This window comes from Tamandua tetradactyla, chromosome 10 (genome assembly GCF_023851605.1).
Source record: "Tamandua tetradactyla isolate mTamTet1 chromosome 10, mTamTet1.pri, whole genome shotgun sequence".
NCBI lineage: Eukaryota > Metazoa > Chordata > Mammalia > Pilosa > Myrmecophagidae > Tamandua > Tamandua tetradactyla.
Window position 1 is genome coordinate 68,984,349 of NC_135336.1, and position 23,212 is coordinate 69,007,560.

Consider the following 23,212-nt stretch of genomic DNA (forward strand, 5'->3'; position numbering starts at 1 on the left):
TGTCCTTCAGGGACATTCCAGTAAGGGATTGCAGTGCTGCAGCTGTACACTTTCATGTGATACCTGCAAATCTTGGAGAACCATCTGTGAACCAGACCTGAGTTTTAACTTTCTCAGTCAACCACTTGTAAGGAACTCCCTAAGAGGTCATAGCTTTGGGCTGGGAAAGAGAAGATAATGTGGCAGGAGTGAGGGCCATGGGCATTTGGGCCACTTCCTCATCCTCATGGAACCTGCTTGCACTTTCAGGTCCTGCTTGATTCCTATCTCCCATATACTATTTTCATTTTATGATGGAATGTTGCTGTGGATACCCAATTTTATTGCTTGGTGGTTCAGACAACACACAGCTCATGATAGGCAATTCACATTTCATAGTAACTTGGTGGCCCATGGTTAAGTGTTCAGTCTCTACTAAGGCCCAGTAGCAGGCTAAAAGCTGTTTCTTTAAAAGGAGAGTAGCTATCTGCAGAGGATATAAAATACTCCAAAATCTGAAGAGCCTGCATTGTGATTCTCCTAGAGCAGTATGCCAAAAGCTCCAGACTCTATTTGCCACTGACACTTCCAGGACCAATGGGTCTGCTGGATCACATGGCCCAAGTGGCAGAGCAGCTTGCACAGCATCCTGGACTTGTCACAGAGCCTCCTCTTTTTCTGATTCCCACTCAAAACTAGAAGCTTTTTAGGTTACTCTGTAAATGAACTGGGGTATTACACCCAAATCAGTAATGGTGTCTCCAAATTCCAAAGGACCAACTAGGAATTCTGCTTATTTTTTTCATCATAGAAGGGGCCAGATGCCACAGCTTATCCTTCCCATTAGAAGGGATATCTCAACATTCCCTATACCACTGTACATCTAGAAATTTCACTGAGGTGGAGGGCCCCTATACTTTTGCTGGATTTATCTCCCACTCCGACACACAAATACCTTACATATAAGTCGAGTCATTGCTTCTTCTTCCTCATTAGGTCCAAGCAACATGATATCATCAATATAATGGACAAATGTGATGTCTTGTGGGAGAGAGAAATGATCAAGTTCCCTGCAGACAAGTTTATAATATAGGGTGGAGACTTCATATACCATTGAGGTAGGACAGTGAAGGTATAATGCTGGCCTTGCTAGCTGAATACAAACTTTCTGGTGGTGTTACTAATAGCTATTGAGAAAAAAACATTTGCCAGATGAATGGCTGCATACCAGGTACCTAGGGATATGTTGATTTACTCAAGTAATAATACCACATCTGAAACAATAGCTGCAATAGGACTTATCACTTGGTTGAGTTTACAATAATCCACTATCATCCTCCATGATCCATCTCTTTTCTGCACAGGTCAAATAGGAGAGCTGAATGGGGCTGTGGTGGGAATCCTGCAAGTCCTGAAGACTGGCACTAATCTCTGCACTCCCTCCAGGAATCTGGTATTGCTTTGATTTATTATTTTGTCAGGAAGAGGCAGTTCTATAGATTTCCACTTGGCCTTTCCTACCAAAATAGCCCTCACTCCATGAGTCAAGGAATCAATGTGGGGTTCTGCTAGTTGCTGAGTATGTCAATTCCAATGATACATTCCAGAACTTGGGAAATAATCACAGAATGGGTCCAGGGACACACTGGACCCACTGTGGGATGGAGTTAAGCTAAAACTCCTTTGATCACCTGACCTCTATAAGCCCCTGTTTTCATTGGTGGACCAGAGTGGCAATTAGTGTCACTTCTGAGCCAGTGTCTAGTAATCTACAACATATCTGATCATTTCCTTTTCCCCAATGCACAGTAATCCTGGTAAAAGTCCGTAGATCTCCCTGGGGAATTCTGGGAGGAAGAATAACAGAGTAAATTTGTGACAGTGTAACAGGGTCCTTCAACAAATGGATCTGGTTTTCACCTCATTCAAAGGGCTCTGGGTCTGTTAAACTGTCTGAAGTCTGAGAATTGATTAAGGGGCCATAACTCTCTCTTTTTGTAATTCAAGTTAGACTTCTTTTCACTTAACCTAGAACTCTTCTGCTCAAACAGCTCAAACAAGAATTTACTAGACTGCCCATCTATTTTACTCCTAGATACCCCATGATCTACTAGCCATAGCCATAAGTCTCTGCAGCTCAGATTACTTTGACTGCTGCCTTGAGTCTGCTATCCATTATGGTGGCCACCCCCATCTTGTCTATGGCAATTTACTGCTGACATATGGCTTCTACCACATTGGGATCCAATCATCCCCATCGTGTTTAAGAATTCCAGCTCAGTGACAGCAGGACCCACAGTAATATCTGACCTACAGAGAAAGGTAATTACAGAGCTCTTCAGTGGTTATAGGGCTAGTCTGACAAATGTATTCCTCAAAGGCCTGGTAAAAGGTGTGTCTTCTGGACATTCTTGGGTTGAGTGAGCAGGTCTTTTATAACATCTACTCTAACATTCCAATCTTTCTAAGCCTTTGGATCTCCTCATCTACATTACACCAGGGCAGTTGAGGCATTTCAACCTCGGTTAAGGTCGACCACCTTTGGATCCATGTTTCAGCCACCACCCAAATTGCTAATGCCCTTTCTAACTCCTCCACCTACAACATTGAATGCAGTAATTCTGCTTAGTGGGTCCACATATGGTTTGAATCTTTTATGTACCCAAGAAAAGGCATGTCCTTTAATGCTCATTCAATATTGCTGGGTAGAACCTTTTTGATTGTTTCCATATAGATGTGACCCACCCAATTGTAGGTGGTAACTTTTGATTAGATGGTTTCCATAGAGATGTGTTTGTGAAAGCAAACCCTTTCAAGGGGGGATTGCTTATTGGAGCCCCTTAAGAGGGAACCATTTGGGGAAAAGCTTTAGAGCCACTAGAATTGAGAGAGTGACCAGAGCCTACAGAGCCCATGCAGCCAGAGAGCTTTGAAGATGAAGAAAGAAAATGTGTCTGAGAGAGCTTCATGAAACAGGAAGTTAGGAGAGAAAGCAGCAGACTTTGCCATATGCCCTTCCAGCTGAGAGAAATCCCGAACTTCATTGGCTTTTCTTAAGCGAACGTAACCTCTTGTTGGTGCCTTAATTTGGCCTTTTTCATGACCTTAGAACTGTAAACTTGCAACTTAATAAATTCTCCTTTTTAAAAGTCATTCCATTTCTGGTATATCACATTCTGGCAGCTTACAAATTAAAACAATCCATAATGTAAATTCATCCTGATCCAACTTTATATTCCTTCCACCATTATCTCACACCCTCAATATCCATTCCCACACATATTCCCTGATTTCTGCCTATATCAATTGTAAAACTCTTGCAATTCTTTTGGAGAATAGTGTACCTCCTAATGGATCACACTCTGTACCTCACCTTTCAGTGCCTGTTGGGACTTTAGTCTATCTATAGATCTTGAAGAAAAGAGGGGTGGTGGGGGTTTCATGAAAAGAATTAGAAATATCTTTCAAACCAGTTATGTCAGGCATTCCATTTCAGTTTTATCTTGGGAAACAGGAGTAATCACTTCAAACAGAGGAGTGAAGGCTGTTTACCAAGGGGAGGTCATTACAGGGTTAACAGGAACTGAAGGGTTAATCTCTTCAAGTGGAAGTTGAATGGTAGACTTCTCAGGATGGACTGGAGTCTAGGAAGCTGTTTCCTTGGAGCAGGCTGGAGGTTGTGTAGCTGTCTCCTCAGGGTATGCTGGAGATTGGGTGGTTTTCCTCAGGACAGACCATTAGTTACAGTTCTATCTAGCACAGACTCAGCGGAATCTAGGGTTTCCATGTCCCCACTGTCATCATTATCAATCTCTATGTCCCCATCCCAAGTTTCAGGATCACATTCTTTTCCAATCAAAGCCCTTATTTTAATAGCAGATACCCTGCAAGGTTGAGAATTCAGTTTATGTTATAAATTTGATAGTTGCAGAACGAAACTCTGGGTTTGGTTTTCAGAGATCTCAAGTGTGTGATCATAAGAAATAAAATTTTCTTTCAAGGCAGACAGAACTTTTACATCTTTCACATGGCATTTAAATATTCCTATTTTTTCTTTCAAGGCAGACATAGAACTTTTACATCTTTCACATGGCATTTAAATATTCCTATTTAAATGCCTAAAGTTCATCCCTTTTTCTCATAAATATAACCAGCATATCTAAGTACAACTAGCCAATGTCATTATCCTCTTAATTCCACAAAATTCTGTTAAGGTGTCAAAAATATTGTCACCCAGAGCCTTCGCTCATATAAAAGTATGATTAGGAGAATTAAATGGTGATATTTTGCATGCCAGCTCATGCCATAGACTTTTAGTATCATCTTAATAATTGGAAATGGAATCATTAGTGCCTTATTTAATTTAATTAGAGAAGAAAACCAATTGTAAAGACCCATTTTTAAGATTCAGTTTCTTAAGAACCACTCCCAGTACCAAGCTGAATTAGGCAAAGATCTCTAGAGATACAGAACCAACAGGAAATAGCTGCAAATATGAGATTTATAAAAGTATCTCACACAACCATGAAGATGCAAGAGTTCAAAATCCACAGGGCATGTCATGAGGCTGGCAACTTTGATGAAAGGTCTCCACGAACTCCGTAGGAGTGACTGGCTGGCTGAAAAAGAAACAAAAATTCTCTCTTCTCCCTTAAAAGTCTTTGGCTGATTGCATTAAATCCAACTGATTGTATTCTCGCATTTGCAGAAGACACACCTTTATTTGATGTAGATGTTAGCCATAGATGAAATCAACTAAATGATGATCTAATAAACTAGACCTCCAGTTTGTCAACCAGCCATAAAATATTCTTGCAGTAAGGGTTAGGCCAGCATTTGTCTGACTGGCCAACTAGGCACCATCACTTGGCCAAGTTGAAACCTGAACCTAACCATCGCATAGCTCTTCCTATCGAGGGAAGATTTCCCACCTTTTGAATCAGGACTGGCTTTGTGATTTTCTTTGGTCAAAAAATGTAGTGAAAGTAATGTTAGGGAAGTTCTGAGCCAGGATCTCAAAGATATTGCATAGCTACCAAGTGACTTCTGGAGGGCAATAGGTGAATGGAAGCACTGTACCTAATCCCAGCCTGTCCCCCAGATAGTCTGGCAGCTGATTCATATAGACACATAGAGCAGCCTCACCAAAGCCAGTTAAAATAACTCAGCTGAACCCAATCCAAATTGCTAACTCTTGGAATCATGAGCTAAATAAATGGCTGTTGTTTTAGGCCACCAATTTGTGGGTCATGTGTTAGGCAGCAATGGATAACTGATACATACATCTTCTGAACAAATTCATAATTTCCTCCAATTTCCCTTCTCTTTGTTTAAGCAATTTGACTTAATGAGTTTTGACTGGGCACATGGCAGTGAGCTATAGACAATATTTCCCAACTACTCTTTTGGCTAGGTGTGCTCATGTAATATGGCTAAGGGGATGTTAGCAGAAGTGAGGTGAGAAATTTCCAGGTAAGATACTTTTTAAAAGCTGCTTGCCTTCCACTTCTACTTCCCACCTGCTGGCTAGAGCACAGACATGAAAATAGTGATTTCTTTGATTATATGAATGGGGAAGTTACTCTAGGCACAGCCAGACAGAAGAAATCTGAAACATCTCAATGGCCTCATAGAGCAGAGCTACCCTCACTCTCTGTACTGCCACCAGCTTAGACTCTTATGTAAGAGAGAAACTTCTATATTTTTCTATCTTTGCTAAAGAGAACTAATACACTTTCCTCAGTGATAGGAAATTAACTGTATCCTAGGTTTAAAACTCGTTTGTATAAAAGTATATTTTGAAAGTGATAAGAATGTTAAGATTCATTTTTTAGTTCTTTGTTCCCTATGCCCCCAGCAGAGAATTCCCTGAAAATAGTTTAATAGCCAAAATTGTCAATTACTATGCTCTAGGCACTGGGCTAAACATGAATATGCATTATCTCACTTAATTCTCAGAACAAACTTATAACACTCTGACGTATAAATTGATGCTTGTGTAAGATCAGTGACTAACCTGATGTCACGTGGTATTAAATGATGGCACAAGAATGTAAACTGAGATTTTTCAGGTTCTAAAACCAAAAGATATTTGGTGAGCGAGATAAAAACTTTACAAAACTTTCTTTGTTACAGATATTTAAACCATGAAGTTCAAGAAAAACATTCTTGTTTGGTTGATAGCTAAAGCAATTTTCTACAAGAAAACAATTAAATTCACATTTTTGCAACTTTTATTTACATACTTATTTTAGAAAGCTTTCTTACCCTACATTTTTCCATATAATTGTCTTAATTCTCCATTTTCCCAATACTGTGCTTATCTAATATGATCTAATTTTCAGCAACAGTTATTTTCTACCATCTTAATGAGCAGTTGTGAAACATTTGAGCTTGATATTTTGTTCCAGAATGATAATAATAGTGAAAGTGAAAAAGCTGGATATATAATTATTGATATGGTTAATTCAATTACACAAGATAGTGCTGTTATAATGACGAAGATTAATATTGAGCAGTCATGGATCTCAGATAAATTGGGTATGCCATGATCAGGGCTTTCTAATCATATCATACTGCAGTTGTGTGACTCTAATGCCACTGCATTTTGAGGTGGAAGTAAAAATAAAAATAATAGGCCATATTTGTCTATTTGTATATGTAGAGATATAGATATAGCTCTAGGTATAGAATATAGCTAAACACATCCATACATCTCCCCTGACCACAAAAATCTATTGTCTTTGCTTGTGAGCTATCACAAGGAACTGCACAGTCTGGCACAATTAACTATTCTGTTCAATGCTTTCCTATTATGGGAAGAACAGGGTTGTGGCAGGTCAGGTTTCTGGAGCATTGTCAGAGCTAGAACAGAAGGCTTTAACAACACCTGCCGATGCTGTGAACAAAGGGGCATTGCATCTATATGATGGTTTTCATCACAGGGCATCGGTTAGCCTCAAAGGGGAATGCAAAGCTCCTATTCACAACCTAAGAGAATGCCCCTTTTTTCAAAGCTCAGCATGTGACTCACCTATATTCAATGTTATATGGACCACCCTCCTATTTCAATCCCAAAAGGGCCAGAAAAAGTGGCTTCCTATGTTGCATCCCTAAACCCTCTATATCCATTGTAAGTGTGAGAGATAGTTCTACATAATCACATCTGGAAGGGATTATAGAATGTTCACTGTAACTGAGTACAAAAATTACTTTCATTTGAAAGTATATTAGACAGTTCTTAGTCAGTTAAGATAAGGACAAACAGCGATGTAAGCCAAATGGAGCTATTTAAAGGGAGCATGTAGCATCTTTGCTGGAGAAGCTATAGTTTTAGCAGGACAGTACTCAGAAAATATATTCATAATTTTGACAAAATAGCCTCATTTTCTTTACAGGAATCTGGAAGACTGAGTTATTAATTGATTTTTTTTTAAGCTTTCTGAGCTCTCTAAGGGTCTTCCAGGCAGCTAGTGCTCCTGATTGTTTCTAATTCCTCCTCATCATATCTATTTCACACACCTCAGAAATGTCTAAATGTATTCCACATATTGTGGAATATGATATAAACAGAACCTGACAGGGATATTTAAAATTGGTCAGAGCAGCTCAGTAGGAACTGGTGTGACTTGTGCCGGCAGTCTGCAGTGCAGAGTATGCATATTTTGACTTTTTATACTCAGATTGAAAATGAAGTTGAGGATTCAGGCATTGCAGGTGGACTCCTGTAGGTCTCTGCTGCTCATTTCAATATAACAAACAAGCTAACAAGAGCCCAGCAATGAGAAGGAGAACACCGGGATCCACTGTTTGGCATTGCGTGGGCCTAGACACAGCTGCCTAGGCTTTGTTTCACAGCACAGAGTAAATCTCAGGAAATTTCCTCATAAAAAGACAAAGAATGAGCACATGGGAGTGTTAAATAAGAGGAATAGAATTTGAAAGGTGTCAGTATAAGTGGTTTTGAACAAAAGAAAATTAAACAATGATCACCTTAAAAATCTGAATTACCTCTTGCTTTTCTAATTGAGTAGATGGAAAAGGAAAACAATAAAAATATTAAAAAGTATTGCTTTAAAGAAAAGATGAAGTTAAGAGGTTGTATTATTGGAAGAGATGAGAGTGAAAAGAGAAATTTTGATTAGGTGTTCATGGATCTGAAGTTATATCCAGAAAGTGCTTCCATTTTCAGTAAGTGATGACATTTTTTCTTTCCTTTTATGAATAGTTCCCAGAAAATTAATTATTTAATGCATACATTTAATGCACATTTACAAAGTGTTTATTATGCACAAAGTGCTTTATCACCATCATATGTATTACTAAGACCCCTCCCATAATTCATACAAAAGCTTAGAATTTGTGTAATAAGAATTCTAGGCCTGATTCTATCAAGTTTTTATGGATGTCAAATAAATTACCAATTTATCTCAATCTTGGTTTTCTAATGTTAGAAGAAAGGGATGAACAAAATTATTGTCTATCTTTTCCAGCTTTTGAGTTTGAAAATTCATTGTAATAAATAGTGGCATCACAGCAGGAAAATCCCAGATTCTGCCCTCTGCCAGACAGTTGTTGTATTTTATCCACTCCTGTTTGAAACATACCTAAACTATCAACTTTTTCAGCTTTTTCTGATTTTTTAAGTACAATAATATTATCTGATTTTATTTTCTTCCTATCCCCCTGAATATATTTCTAACATGTTCAGGATGAAAGAATTGCAAAGTTGGTACTTGTCCAATACCAATTGGAGAAAAATAACAATATACTTATTCCATCAATAACTGATCAGTAGCAATACTCATTTACTTTGTAAATATATCTGCAGACCAGAATATTTTATGAAGTTTACTATGTATATTTTAGATACATAGGTATTATATGTTATCAAATATATTGTATCTGTTTACACATTGGATGTTTACATAGTAGCTTATTGTTTAATTTGCATAACTATAACTTACCTGTTTTGGATAATGATGCTTTTGAAATTTAAATAACTTAACTCTAAAAAATATTTAATTAATAATGAAAACAACAAACCAGAGCTAGCTGTGTAATCTCTTCTATATTTTCTCTTGTTTTTAATTCCTTTCCATTTATGTATTAGGAAACATTATATAAACAATACACTTTACAAGAGAAATTCAACCATTTAAGAATATTGTGATTTGATAAAATATATAAATAATTAGGAGCCACCAATATCCATATGTCTTTGGTGAGACTACCAGGGTATTATAACTATCTTCCACTAAGATAAAAATACCATTTCCCTATCATGAGATTCAGGCTGCCAAAATAGCATAATCTAGTCACTTATAACCCAGTGGATTGCTATGCATTATTTCAAATTATTCTTCAATGTTTATAGCAGTGTGCTATTAAAAATGTACGGTTATGCTTGCAAAATCTTTTAAAATAATTCCATTGTTTAGATGCTTCTGGTATAGGCGCCTGGATAAATATTTTCCCTTTCATTAATATTTATGTTTTAATTCAAGAACACTGTTTAAAGTCTGAGTTCATAAATGATAAGATTTTCTCACCATATTTAGAGTAAGATAAGATTATGCAAAATGGATGCCCAATGCATGTCGCTGCTGAGACAGGTATTTTTCAAAATACTATTGTTTGACACTGCAAGGCTTTTTACATTTCCCTTTTTTCACTTTTTCCCCACTTGAAACTGGATGAGGCTTCAAATGTAAATAACTTGTTCCTTTTGACCTATTGAATATAAATTGGAAATTTAGTTTAAAGAAAGTGTTAATTTAGTTTAAAGAAAGTGTTAATAATCTGTTCTAAGGCTGAGACGACTCTATAAAATATTCAAAATGCATTATGTTTTTAAAAAATCATTATGTATATTTGAGAGATTCAGTCAATTTACAAAGCGCTAATTCACATAATAATTTACAAAGCTGTTTTGGGGAAGTGGAATCTAGGGGCCAATTTGCAAAGACTGTAATTATTGTCAGTAAACATTAAACCTACACAAGAAGCAGGACCAACGTTTCATTTTGTGCTCAGCCTTTCTTTAACAGAGCGGAAGTCAAAGATGGCACAGTTATCAAATTAAGGTTGTGTTGCTGGTTCAAGAGTAGATGCTGCCCAAAGAGAATGACAGATCTTTCCCTCAGCCCAACCCTCAGAAACTGAATACCCAATAATGATACAGTATCGCATATATACTGATACAGATATTTCCATATTAGTTTTATATAGAAGGCAGAGTGTAACTTAATGTTACAGGACTGGAAGGAATGATATATTACATGCTCCACAGGAAAGAATAAGCACTCATTAAAGGTAAAGTGCCTAACAGTATTGGTGAAGAATTGTTTCTTGAGATATTAGTTTATATTTGGTCTCTTTTTGTTTTTCTTCTCCCCATTTCAAGAAAGTGGCTAGACATTAAAGTCTTCAGTTAGAATAGAAAAAGGAAGCTGCTTAAAGTTAGTAACTCTCCCTGTTGTAAAGATTGTGCTAGGTCTCCTGGAGTGGAAGGGAAGAAAGGCAAACGTAATTGTGGGCAGCCAGAGGAGAGGCTTCTTGTTAACTGGTAAAAAGCTTGTGGTTGAATTGGTCCCATTAACGGCCAAGACTCATGCCCCAATCTATGAGAGTCCCCGGGTGAGGTGGTAATTCCTCAGACAACTGCATTGGATATGATTAGGTGCTTCCTAATGAAACAGAACCCTTGGTACAAGGACTCCCAACATGGAAGAAAAAAATCCATGCTTCACACATAGAAATAGCAGAATCACCAGAAGCTACCAAAAAGGACAAAGGGCACCATAATGAAAACCACTGTGGACAGATGAATCACCATGGAGGTAGCATGGTGATTGTCATTTTGCTTTTATAGTATGTGAGACCCAAAAAGATTTTCACAATTATAGAAAGTGGAAAAATCACAGTAATGACTAAGATTTCATTTTATGCTGGCTTCTACATTTATATAAAGGATAAGATAAGTATGTTATGTATTGAAGACTTGAGTTCACGAACCAAGATTCTCATCTGATGGCATGCCTGACTGGAATATAGATCAAGAAGCTGGTTTTATGAATTATATATTCCAAACTAGACTTCATGAGTAAAAGAGTCATGGAAAACAAATGTCCAGAAGTGAAATAAGCACCCTCGTGGGGCTAACTGATAATGGTGGTGTTCAAATACCACCTTCTGGGAACAATCAAATTCATGACCCATGAAAAAAATGTTCTCAAGTTCATGACAGTTCATAGAAAACAAATATTCTTCATATAAAGCTATTATTCTATGCAGATGAATCAATTAATCTACTGTTTGCATTATGTAGCTGCAGTCTCAAGTGCTTTGACATAAACATCAGTTATTTAGAGAGAAAACAATAATGAAGTCTTAGGCCACTGAAGATTAAAAGGAACTTAAGAGATGTCTAGTCCTACTCATATCCAAGGAAAGAGTCCTCTGACAACATCAGTGGCAGGTAGTCACCTAAGACTTCTTTGACCACTTGCAGGATTAGGGATTTCAGGGAGAAACCAAAGGATAACTCCAATTTGGTGAGAAAATACCTCCTACTCTTTGGAGAGAGACTCCAGATAGAATAATCCAAAAGGGGAGAAAGCCAAGAAAAGTGTCTTTGAAGTTCTAACAGACTTCTAGGACCAAAGTGTAACTAGTGTTCAATCAGAGGTTGTATTTTGAAAACATGGCTATAATTTTTTTTAACAGTATCTGGCATCAGCTACTTGCTATTTGTTTATCGACTTTCCAGGGTTACTTTCTACTAAATACAACATTAACAGAATTTCTTATAAATATCTATAAGTACCCAGAAGATAGTCTTGATTTTTTGAAATTGATTTTTACTCATGGAGAAAAAATAACCTTTTTACATTACTGAGAATCATTCTTTTGCAGGCTTCACAGTCTGTTCTACGATGTAGTACACTATGTCCATCAAATCAATAATATCAAAGTATAAAATATATCTCCTATATAAATGTACAATACACCTCTCAAATAGGTTATGTTTACGTGTCAGAAGATTATAAACTAATAATGCCATTTTTCAGATTCAAATGGTTTAAGACATTCCTGATTGCTGAATAAAATTGTTCACTGACAGTTTAATAACACTGAGCAAAATTGAACATGCAACATGCTTATCACAGCATCTAACATGAGTGTTATACACTGCCACTGTTGCTATTTAAACATTTTTTTATTAATAAAAAGAGGGAAGACATGAGAATATTTGTAAAGTTAGTCAAAAAGCAGCAATTCAATTTCATTTTGTTCTAGTTTGCTAGCTGCTGGAATGCAATATACCAGAAACAGAATGGTTTTTAAAAGGGGAATTTAATAAGTTGCTCATTTACAGTTACAAGGCTGAGAAAATGTCCCAATTAAAACAAGTCTCTAGAAATGTCCAATCAAAGGCATCCAGGGAAAGATACCTTGGTTCAAGAAGGCCAATGAAGTTCAGGGTTTCTCTCTCAAGTGAGAAGGAACATGGTGAACACAGACAAAGCTTCTCTCTCATCTGGAAAGGCACATAGTGAACAAGATCAGGGTTCCTCTCTCATTTGGAGGGGCACATGGCAAACACGGCATCATCTGCTAGCTTCTTCTCCTGGCTTCCTGTTTCATGAAGCTCCCCGGGAGACATTTTCCTTCTTCATCTCCAAAGGTCGCTGACTGGTAGACTCTGCTTCTCATGGCTATGTCATTCTGCTCTGCTCTCTCTGAATCTCCTTTCTCTAAAATGTTTCTTCTTTTATAGGACTCCAGAAACTTATCAAGACCCACCCACATGGGTGGAGACATGTCATCACCTAATCCAGCTTAACAACCACTCTTAAATCACATCATCCAGAGAAATGAACTGATTACAGTTTCAAACATACAGTATTGAATAGGGATTATTCTGCCTTTTCGAAATGGGATTTAGATTAAAACATGGCTTTTCTAGGGGACATACATCCTTTCAAATCACCACACATTTACACTGCAGGAAGTTTTGAGGCCTATTTAAAAGTAATAGTAAGGAATGTTTTATTGTTGTATTGGAGATAACTATATTATATATAAACAGATGAGTTAAATTTGTTGTCATGGGCTGTGAATGAAAAAACCAGTGTTATTATCACTAATTAGCTATGAGGCCTTTGATATAGATTCTAAAACTGCCCTGAGCCTCAGTTTCCTCTTTTATCTAATATGGTGAATATACCTCACAGGGTCATTATGAGGGAAACTGAGGAAATGCATGAATTAACACTGAACATATGGCACAATATCAGTAAATATTAGATGATTCAATCTATTCAAATTAGCCTTAAATTTTAGAGTTACCAGTGATGAGGAAGGAGTATCAATTGAGCTCATGTTAGGAGATTATTATGTACCTTTATTGTTGTTATTCTGATGGTTGTTATGTTCTGGTGTCATCTTGCCCAAGTTGCTGCAAGGATAGTTCATGGCTGATTGATAAACCAGAAGACTGGTGTATTAAATCATCAGTCAGTTGGCTGCAGCTGTGGCTGTTTACATCTGTGATCAACTAAGGCATGGACCCCAACCCCACCTATGAGATAATCCTATCAGTTAAGAATTTTAAGGGAGAAGAGAGTTCTTTTTCACTGCTTCTTCAGCTGGGGAGCCTCTCCTGTGGAGTTCATCTAGACCCTTCATCAGAGAAGTCAGCTTCACAGCCTGCCCTGTAGATTTTAGACTGTTCCATTCCCACAGTTACTTGAGACACCTTTATAAATCTTTGTAAATCTCATATTTACAGATATCTCCTGTTGGTTCTGTTTTTCTAGAGATCCCTGACAAATACAGTTACCTTAGAAGACAAATCTACATTAGTGCTAGAGAGTTTTTATTTAATTTATAACATATAATAAATAAACTTATACCTAACAGTATTTCATAAAAGCATTGCTAGATAATCATAAAAGTCCTCCTCCAAACTACTTAAACTCAAAAAGAAATTATATGAAAATGAAGGAAGTTGGTAAGAGTTGGAGAATGTCAACAACAGAAATAATTGAGAGAAGTCTCTGAAAGCTTAAATGAGGGAGGAATACAGTTGATACACAAAATTCAGAATGTCCAATGAACTTGAATTACAGATTAACAAATTTTTTTTGGCATGAGTATATTTGCACCTGTTTGAATCTGGTGTGTACCTTAGAAAAGCCAAGTCTTTAATCTTCATTCAGTGTTGCTGGGTGGGAGCTTTTGGATCGTTTCCATGGAGATGTGACCCACCCAATTGTGAATGGCAACTTTTGATTAGATGGTTGCCATGGAGATGTGTCTCCACCCATTCAAATTTCAGTAAGTAATTCAGGGTTGCTTAATGGAGCCCTTGAAGAGGGAACCATTTTGGAAAAATCTTTAGAGCCACCAGAACTTGACAGAGACAACAGAATGGACAGAGCCCCAGGGAAGCCATTGAAGTTTCCTGGAGAGAAAGCTGGCAAATGTCATGTGCCTTTCCAGCTGAGAGAGAAGCTGCCCATGCAAAAAAAAAGAAAAAAAAATTATATATATATACACACATACATTCTGGAAAAAAGTCCTAGAGTTACCTAGGAGGAGCGCATACAGAAAACCAGGTCTGCAATGCAACCTTTGTTTTCAGTTCATGATCCGGGTAAACTTCATTGCACACAATGCTGCTTCCTCCAGCCTTTTGATTTCCCAGCTTTAGCATTGTTCCTTTGCACATACACTTTAATTGTTTTATATTTCCAGAAATACTCATGTCTGCCTATTGGAATACTACTGTCTTTCTTTCAAGGACAGACTTAGCCACTTTTCCCCTGTGGGAGAATGAACATATAATTATCATTTAAATTATAATACCTCAAGAGTTATTGATAATAATAATAATAATACCAGGAATAGAGCACAAATTGTAGTTCTTCCATTCAAACCAGTACATATGGTTACTCTACATTATGGACACTTCTGAGCTCTTCTCCTCATGAAAATCTCACCCACCATTGAAACACACAATACTGACTATCCGTAGTGAGCAATTTGCCACTTAGTATACATTGCCTACTATTTGATTTTTTCTTACGTGAATATTTGTCTTATTTTTTCTATTAAATGAGTGTGACATTTTTGAGAAGCAAAGGCTTTCTTTCATTCTTCATAACTCCTCTTTTCTCAGGGAATCTCTTATAAAGGAGACACACAATGAATATTTATTGACTGAAATATTGTTATGTCTCAAACCTACTGGTGCATTTCAATTGATATGGCAAAATTCATTATTACACAGCTATGGATATATGGTGGGTTTGATCATGTCTCATAACTCATTATGGTTAAAGTCTGATATATACGGTTCATAGGCGGTTGACACTGAGTCTTATTTTCATTGTCATCTTTTTAATGTATCACATAATACTGTAAAAAGTTTACATTAATTCCATTTAAACATGGATTAAAGTTGAAATACATAAGGTTTATGCTGTTAATATCATTCTTATGACTACCACCCAAGTAACAACTCGGAGTTTATGGGTAGTGTATATTCCATTGTAAATAAGGATGGACTCCTGTTCTTCCCTTTTTGCAAGTTTTGTTGACTTTTAAAATATTAAGTTTATCTTAATGTGTGTCTTTTGGGATTTGAATATGTGTATGTTTGCATTTTTTATTGTCTCAGTAATAAATTTGAGAAAATGAACACAGAAGGCTGATGGGATTTTTGGAATGTCCTCTTTGTATAGTTAGTATAATTGCCATGAATTTGGCCAGGTGTAGCTAAATGATATTTCAGGCAAAGAACTAATAGCAAAGCTTTTTACACAGTAATTTCCTGGGTAAGGTTCAACAAAATGAAAACTCATCAGAAGCCCTGCTGGGATTCCATCAGCAAGCATTTATTTGTAGTCGTATGTACACCTGCTTACATAGTAATAATACACCAGTGAGTTAAGTCACTATGCCAATGCAAATTAGCTGTATTTTGAATTTAACACTGGATTCTAGCAAATATGCTAACCAGACAAATAAATTGCCACTGGATGGATGGAATAAAGTGGAAAAAATTGTATAGCATTTGCCTATTTCGCTGTTGCTTTTGATTGTAGATAACCTTTTGCAAAAAACCTTTTTCTCACTGTCTTCTGCCCTTTAGAATGAAGAATTTGCAGCATATGTCTTGTGCCATTGGTGCAGTGATATTGAGCAATACAAACATGCCATCTGCAATGTGATTTTTCCACCCAAAAGATACCATGCTGCTTAATTCAAACTTGAAATTAATTCAACAAATATTTATAGTGGAACAATTATATGTATGAGGTATTGGGCTAAGGGCCTGGCATGAAAGATGGGTAAGAATACCACTGGCTCCAAGAGATTTCTAACAGAGTAATGGAGATAAACACACAATACTACATGGAAAAGCACAAAACTGGAAAAGCTATAGGATAGCCACAGGGCAGAGGAGCAAATGAACCCAAAAGTCCATGTAATCAGCAAAGGATTGGTTCAGGAGATGGCTTATCTGGTAGTCTTAATGTCTAGTAGGATATACAATATGTTAGGCGAGTGAAGAGGGAAAAAGAACAATTCTTAATATGATGGGTTCAGCATAAGTCAAGGAAAGAAAGTGGGAAAGGAGAAGAGCACGTGTAGGCAAGTAGCCAGGAATTCAGTTTAGGAGGAATATCAAGGCACTCCGTGGAAGCAGTGACATATGAGCCTGGAAAAGACAGCATAAATATATGTAAAATCTAATTATTAGACATCTTTTAAGAAATATCCTATTCCATGCAAAGTACTGTTAGGCTGAGAAGTTATGAATAGTTTCTATAGATAATAGGTCCTCCCTCATTAAGTTTTTATTTTTTCTTCTAGTAAAGGAGTTATATAGTCAGTTGTTTGGGAATGGAATTCAGAATACAGCTTTGTAAGGGCCACTTACTAACTCCAAATGTATACCTTCTTCTGCTAGAAATATTTGGGTTATGTTTATCTAAAGAAACTTGAAAGAGATGTGTACCAGTACTGTCTGAATGTGTTACTATGTAAAATTAGCCTCCTCACCCACTACATTATTTTTTCTCTCCTTTCTTGAGAAATTAGGCTTTTTGTCTTAAATACACTGAAGAATTAACGTATGTAGCAAACAAGCCTCAGTTTCCCTATCTACACAGTAGATATAATAATTCCCAGTTAATATGGCTAGGTAGATGAAATTGCTATGAAGATGAATAGTATGTGAAAGAACCTAACATGGAGCAGGATAGCTATATGTTTGGTGCTCAATAATTGCTAGTCCACTTGATTCAGATGTCTATTTCTAGAGCTATTGTCAGAAAAGTATTATTCACTATCTGCTATGAAACTGTGTTATTCTAAAAATCAGATCTCACCAGTTTAATTCAAAATCATAAGTATCATAGAAACAGCCAAAAGAAATAGGTCAGGTGATTCTGATGGAATTATGGTTTGTGTGTCCTGTGGTCAGCGTAAGGCTTGAGAGCCAAGTTGGAGCGAAGTTGTCAACTGAAGTGGTCAAAGAGAACATGCAATGATCGAGAGCCAGTTTGGGGTAATGGAAGCTTTAACCTGATTCTGGTGTAAGCTTCTTGGTTACAATAGTTATTGAGAATAACAGGGATGTACACCTATGGTGAAAAGTCCTCTTTGGCCACAAGAAATAGAGATGCTGCCTTAAGTTTGCAAAATTGAAAGTAGCTTCCTCACCCCACCCCAAAGCCATTTTGGGAGAAATCCCCCCAACAACCTACCCTGTGATGCATAGAATTTGTTCCTTAAAATCTAACTCAGATGGACAGCCTCAAAGTTTTCCCAGTACTATTTATAGTAATTAAAGTTAGTATGTGGAATTTGGACTACCAGGATAAAGTCTTTCTTTTAAAGTGCTTTGTTACCAATTGAATTGTTTTGCCATCTTTTTCTGAGTTCTTCTGATGTTTATTGTACATGGCTCAGAAAGAACATTTGGTTGTCCTAGAGCTTTCTTTGATTTGGGGGTATTCTGTTAAAAAAACAAATACAATGCAAACTTATAAAGTTCGTGTCTGGCATTCCAGTTTCCCCATTCTATAATAGTCCTAATTATATTTATACTACAAGGCAACATTGGAGTTTGGCTATTTGCTGAATTAGATCAATGTGGTTGCTTAAGGCTTTCTGCTCTGTATTTTTCTTTCAGTATTAGTTGAGTGGGTTTTAAATGGTCTGGATAATCATCTGAACTTTCCACTTCTCTTTGCCCTTTGGCACGAGCACATGCAAAGTTAAATTAAATGCAGGGACATCATCTGGCACAATTTTCCAGTCTGGAAAAGGTAATCTCCCAGAGCTCTGTTGAAATATTTTTATTTTAGCCTGAATTTTCAAGCTAATTGCCTCCTCATGTCTCTTCATGGATACATGAGGGTTGATATGCTCTTATGAACAAATATGTGTGAATGGAAAGGCTTCTTAGCTGTCAGTAATTTGGGCTTCCGTGAGGGATGGTATAGGGAATTCTGGAATTTATAATCCCTTTTTACTCTGCCATTAATTAAAAGTGCCCCAGAGACCGATTGAGAGTGACCCAAGGTTATGGGGCTGGAGGTTAAGCCTTTTAGCTTTGAATCTCCCATTTAAATCTGGTCTATGCTGATAATAAACAAGAGCTACTGATATTTGATATCAGTTTGGTGACTGGGTGAAATGAATTAAGTATCGCAGGCTCGTTCTAGTGGACAGGTGTCCTCACAGTGCCAGAGCCCATAGCCTCTGTAGAAGAGGACAATAAACTATAAAGAAAAGGACTTTTTCCATGTCTCTTACCCTGCTAGGATTGTTGTAACGTGGAAAAGTACTAGGGCTCAGTATTCCATGTGCCCAACTTGTAAAAAAGCCCTGCAAATAAAAGAGATTAGGGTGGGCTTAATAAGACCCAGACAGTGGGTCCAATGAGAATCAGGTGTGGGTCTAAGAGAAATTTAATATTTTCAACTTCTCCCTTTTTCCTTCTTTTCCCTTTTGTTTGGTTGTCATGGAAATATGTTTTTGAAGGAAACACTGAGTGCATTTGCCCAGGGCAGATAGATGTATGTGTCCCCAGCCTCCGAATTAGGCAGTGGAGAAGCACACATAGCTGGGTAGGAAAGGAGTGGTGCTGGTAACTGTGGCAGGAAAAATCAAAACATTGCAAACACGTTTTTTGTTTGTTTTTAAAGAAATGATGTGCCAAATTAAAATAAGAGAAAAACTTTTATTGCTGAAATGAGGACTCCTATTCAGTATTTGGCTTACTCTATTTTTTTTTTTTTATGATTAATTGGTTCCATTAGTTTTTTGCCCATTTTTCAAATAATGTGTTAAGGCAGTTCTGTATTTTTTTCCCCAGTAACCTGAAGGTAGAAGGCCTTAGAAATTAAATGGACCAAAGAAGCATCCAATCCTTCATTGTACTTAAAATTCATTTCTTCTCTTCATGAAAATATGAATCATTAATATTAACCTACAACTTGCAGTTTTCAGTAAACCTTTGTGGGTAAAATTACCAATTATATTTTAGTCAAATTCGAACTTTTATGTGAAGTTCTAGCTTTTTGTATAAAGTTTACTGTTAGAGAAGGCATGACATTCTTCTCAGTCTTTTACCTAACAGAATTCTTCACAGATAAATTCATCTGTCTGTGGTGAATGGATCCATGAATATTATTCCTAGCTTAGGACCAAACAAACCAAATATATGAAGAACCTATAAGCCTATTATCTTGATCCCTTCTACACCAAAATGCCTTAGATTTTGTTTTGCTCTTCTTTGTCACTCATCCAGATCCATTATTTCATATAGTTTTTCTGTTTATTCAGTGATTGCATCGTGGTACCTTTATAAGGTAATTCTATTACCCGAGTCTGGAACTTTTGTAACTCCTTTTTCTTTCTCCCTATTCTCCCATCCTTGCATACCATTCCTTCATTTTCTACTAAGTAGATGATCTGATATATAATTTTAAGATGTTAGTTAGTTAGTGCCTGATTACAAATTAAATATAAAAATTGAACATATGAAGTTGCTGATATTAGCTTGTGTTTTGACCTGCAAGAATAAGTAATTTTATATTGTTCACTCTTACCACTCTTAAATAAAATTGCATTTCACAGAAGAAACCCAATGGCCTCTCATGGTAATAATGGGAAATTAGATTAATGTCAGTCAGTAACAAATATATTTTAGGGCAGGGAGGCTTTTTAATGGAAAATTTGAAATCACATCATGCAAGTTATTGCTATTACACATATAAATAACATTATCTTTTATTCCTTAGGAACGGAATATGTGTAAATGGAATAACCAAGGCATTAGAAAATAATTAAAAATACAATGTTGTAATGATTCACTTTTTTTAACTTGAACAGTACTTGTTATAAAAACAGTTAGTCCAGGGCGGGCCGCGGTGGCTCAGCGGGCAAAGTGCTTGCCTGCCATGCCGGAGGACCTCGGTTCGATTCCCGGCCCCAGCCCATGTAAAAAACAAACAAACAAACAAAATACAATAAAACAAGAAAATGTTTAAAAGATGTTTCCCTTTCTTCCTTCCTTCCTTCCTTCTCTCTGTCTTTCCTTCCCTTCCTCCCTCTTTAAAAAAAAAAAAAAAAAAAAAAACAGTTAGTCCAGAACATCTTCATAAAATATTAATTTTGAAATCAAGAAGTACCTGTCATAAAATTACTACACATTAATTATCTCATTAAGCTACCATATTCTTAATTGGTAAATCTTGAAAGTTTCAATATTCTGGCAGATTGTCTAGGAGCTATTGAGGTTTTGAAGCGATTTCTAGATAATCAGATGCACCGAATGGGTCTTATCCCCATTTTGAGAAAATTCCTGCAGAAAGGCTCTAAGTAACTTGCCCAAAGCCTCAACCAACAGTTGCCAGAACTGAGTTCAGACTGAATTCAATTTGACTCACCGCACATTCTTTCACTGATCCATGGAGAAAACTGACTTCTGGGGACATCACACCCCTTTTTCTGTTTTAAGTGCAGTTTATGCATTACTAATATTGCTAATACATTACTGAAAATCACACTACTACCTTTCTTTGCTGTATATTTTGAAAGAGAAGTAGCAAACTATTTTCCAAATGACTAAGTTAATAAGAAATAGTTTTGCTTTAATCCTTGTGGCTGGAATTTTTTTCTGAAAATTGTTTGCCTGTCTGCAGACTTAAACTCTACAAATTATTTTTTAATGCATTCATTCAGGAAACATATACCAAATGTCTGCTATGTGTCAAGTATTTCAGAACAGGAAAGATTAATGCTGAATAATCAATGTTAACTGTAATGTGATGTGTATATGTGCAGCATGTCCCAAAGAGGGGGTGAAGGGTACAATCATATACTGATTTTAGTTGATCTTTTTCATATGAAGATCTTGTATTTCTCATTATTGTAGGAATTTGTTTTCATTACATTAAATCAACGTGCACACAGTGTAGGAACGTGAGCTGATCCACCCTCTTTCTTGGGTGTGGTTAACATGTAACATTTAGAACTACATCTTTTTTTTATGAATTGAGTCCTTAAGCAATCTTTAACTGTAAGTGTCAAATATGTTGCTAGTCACTGGGCAGTCAAAAAGGAAGTATTATGGGTTGGATTAGGTCTCCCTTCAAGGACATATTGAAGTCCTAATCGCTGGTACCTGTGAACATGAACTTATTTGGAAATAGAGACTTTGCAGATATATTCAAGTTAAAATGAGGTCATACCAAATTAAAGTGGGCCCTAATCCAATATGACTGGTTAAAGTGGGCCCTAATCCAATATGACTGGTATCTTCATAAGAAGAAATGGAGGGACACAGAGAGAAGAAGGGTATGTGAGGAAGAAGGCAGAGATTGGAGAGATGTAACAACAAACCAAGGAATACCAGCAAAGCCCAGAAGTTTGGAGACATAAGGAAAAATTCATTCTGAAGGAGAATGACCCTGACAGTACCTTGATTTTGGACCTCTAGGCTCCAGAACTGTGAGCCAATAAATTTCTGTTGTTTTAAACTACTAGTTTGTGGTTCTTCTTTTTTTACGGCAAACTGGGAAACTAACACAGGAGATACAGGAGATTCACATACAAATTAGCAAATCTGTAACAAGTGTAAAGAGTCATCAAGGCAATGTCAAAGATTTGATGATAGAGCTCATGAATATGTGAGAATAATTAAGATAGGTAGGGTGATCAAAATTAATGAAAAGTTGACATTTAATCTGAGACCAAGAAGGAAAAGAGAATGAACTATGCAAAGAACTGATGAAGAAATTCCTGACAAAGGGAAGAGCTTATGCTGAAATTCTGAGGTACAGCAGCACACATCATGACCTAGTAATAAAAAAGAAGTCATTTGAGCTCGTTCCAAATTCAGGATAATAAGGAAGGTGCTTAATAGGGTACTAAATTGTAAATTGAAGCAGATTTATATAGATATCCTCATTCCAGTTATTTAAGGTTTTATTCTATTTCTGCCACTGGATACAGAGAAAAGTATTTCATTGAGACCTAAGGAGAATGTCCCAGGACTTATGATTCCTATTTGTCACTGGAGAGGAAGGCAGACAGCATGCACCAGTCCACATCTGCCCACATTACTGTTTTTGTTTTTGTTTTTGTTTCTTTTTCTTGAGGCAAAAAAAAAAAAAAAGAATTCCTTATGTTTCTATAAATAAATATATTGGTTACTTAGCTTCTATTTAGAAAATACAACATGAGAGTTGAAACATAATGTAATATCACCTAGAATAGCATTTCCTTCAATGAAAACAAAACAACGTGGCAAGAATAAACTCTTACCTGCACATTAAAGACATCACTTTCATTAAATTCTTAGTTTTAGCTGAGAAAGTAAATTAACAAAGGTCCCTTTAGATTACCTATTAATGCCACTCCATGAACCATTTAAGGAGTTTCAAAATTAATTGCTTCTCCGTTCCCTAAATGCACCTTTGGAATAAAAAAAATAATTATTATCTAGCTTTATGGACACATACTACTTCTAGGTCAATAAAATGACTTTTTCTAGGCTTTCCTTACTGGGAAAATAAATATGTTGGCATGCATTGGGTTGGTTTATGGCAATGAAGGTAATTAAGGGTTGTATTTGCAATGGATTTTGGAATTACTATCTCTAAGGACCTATGTTTTTAACTGCATTTTCAATTGCCAATTAGAC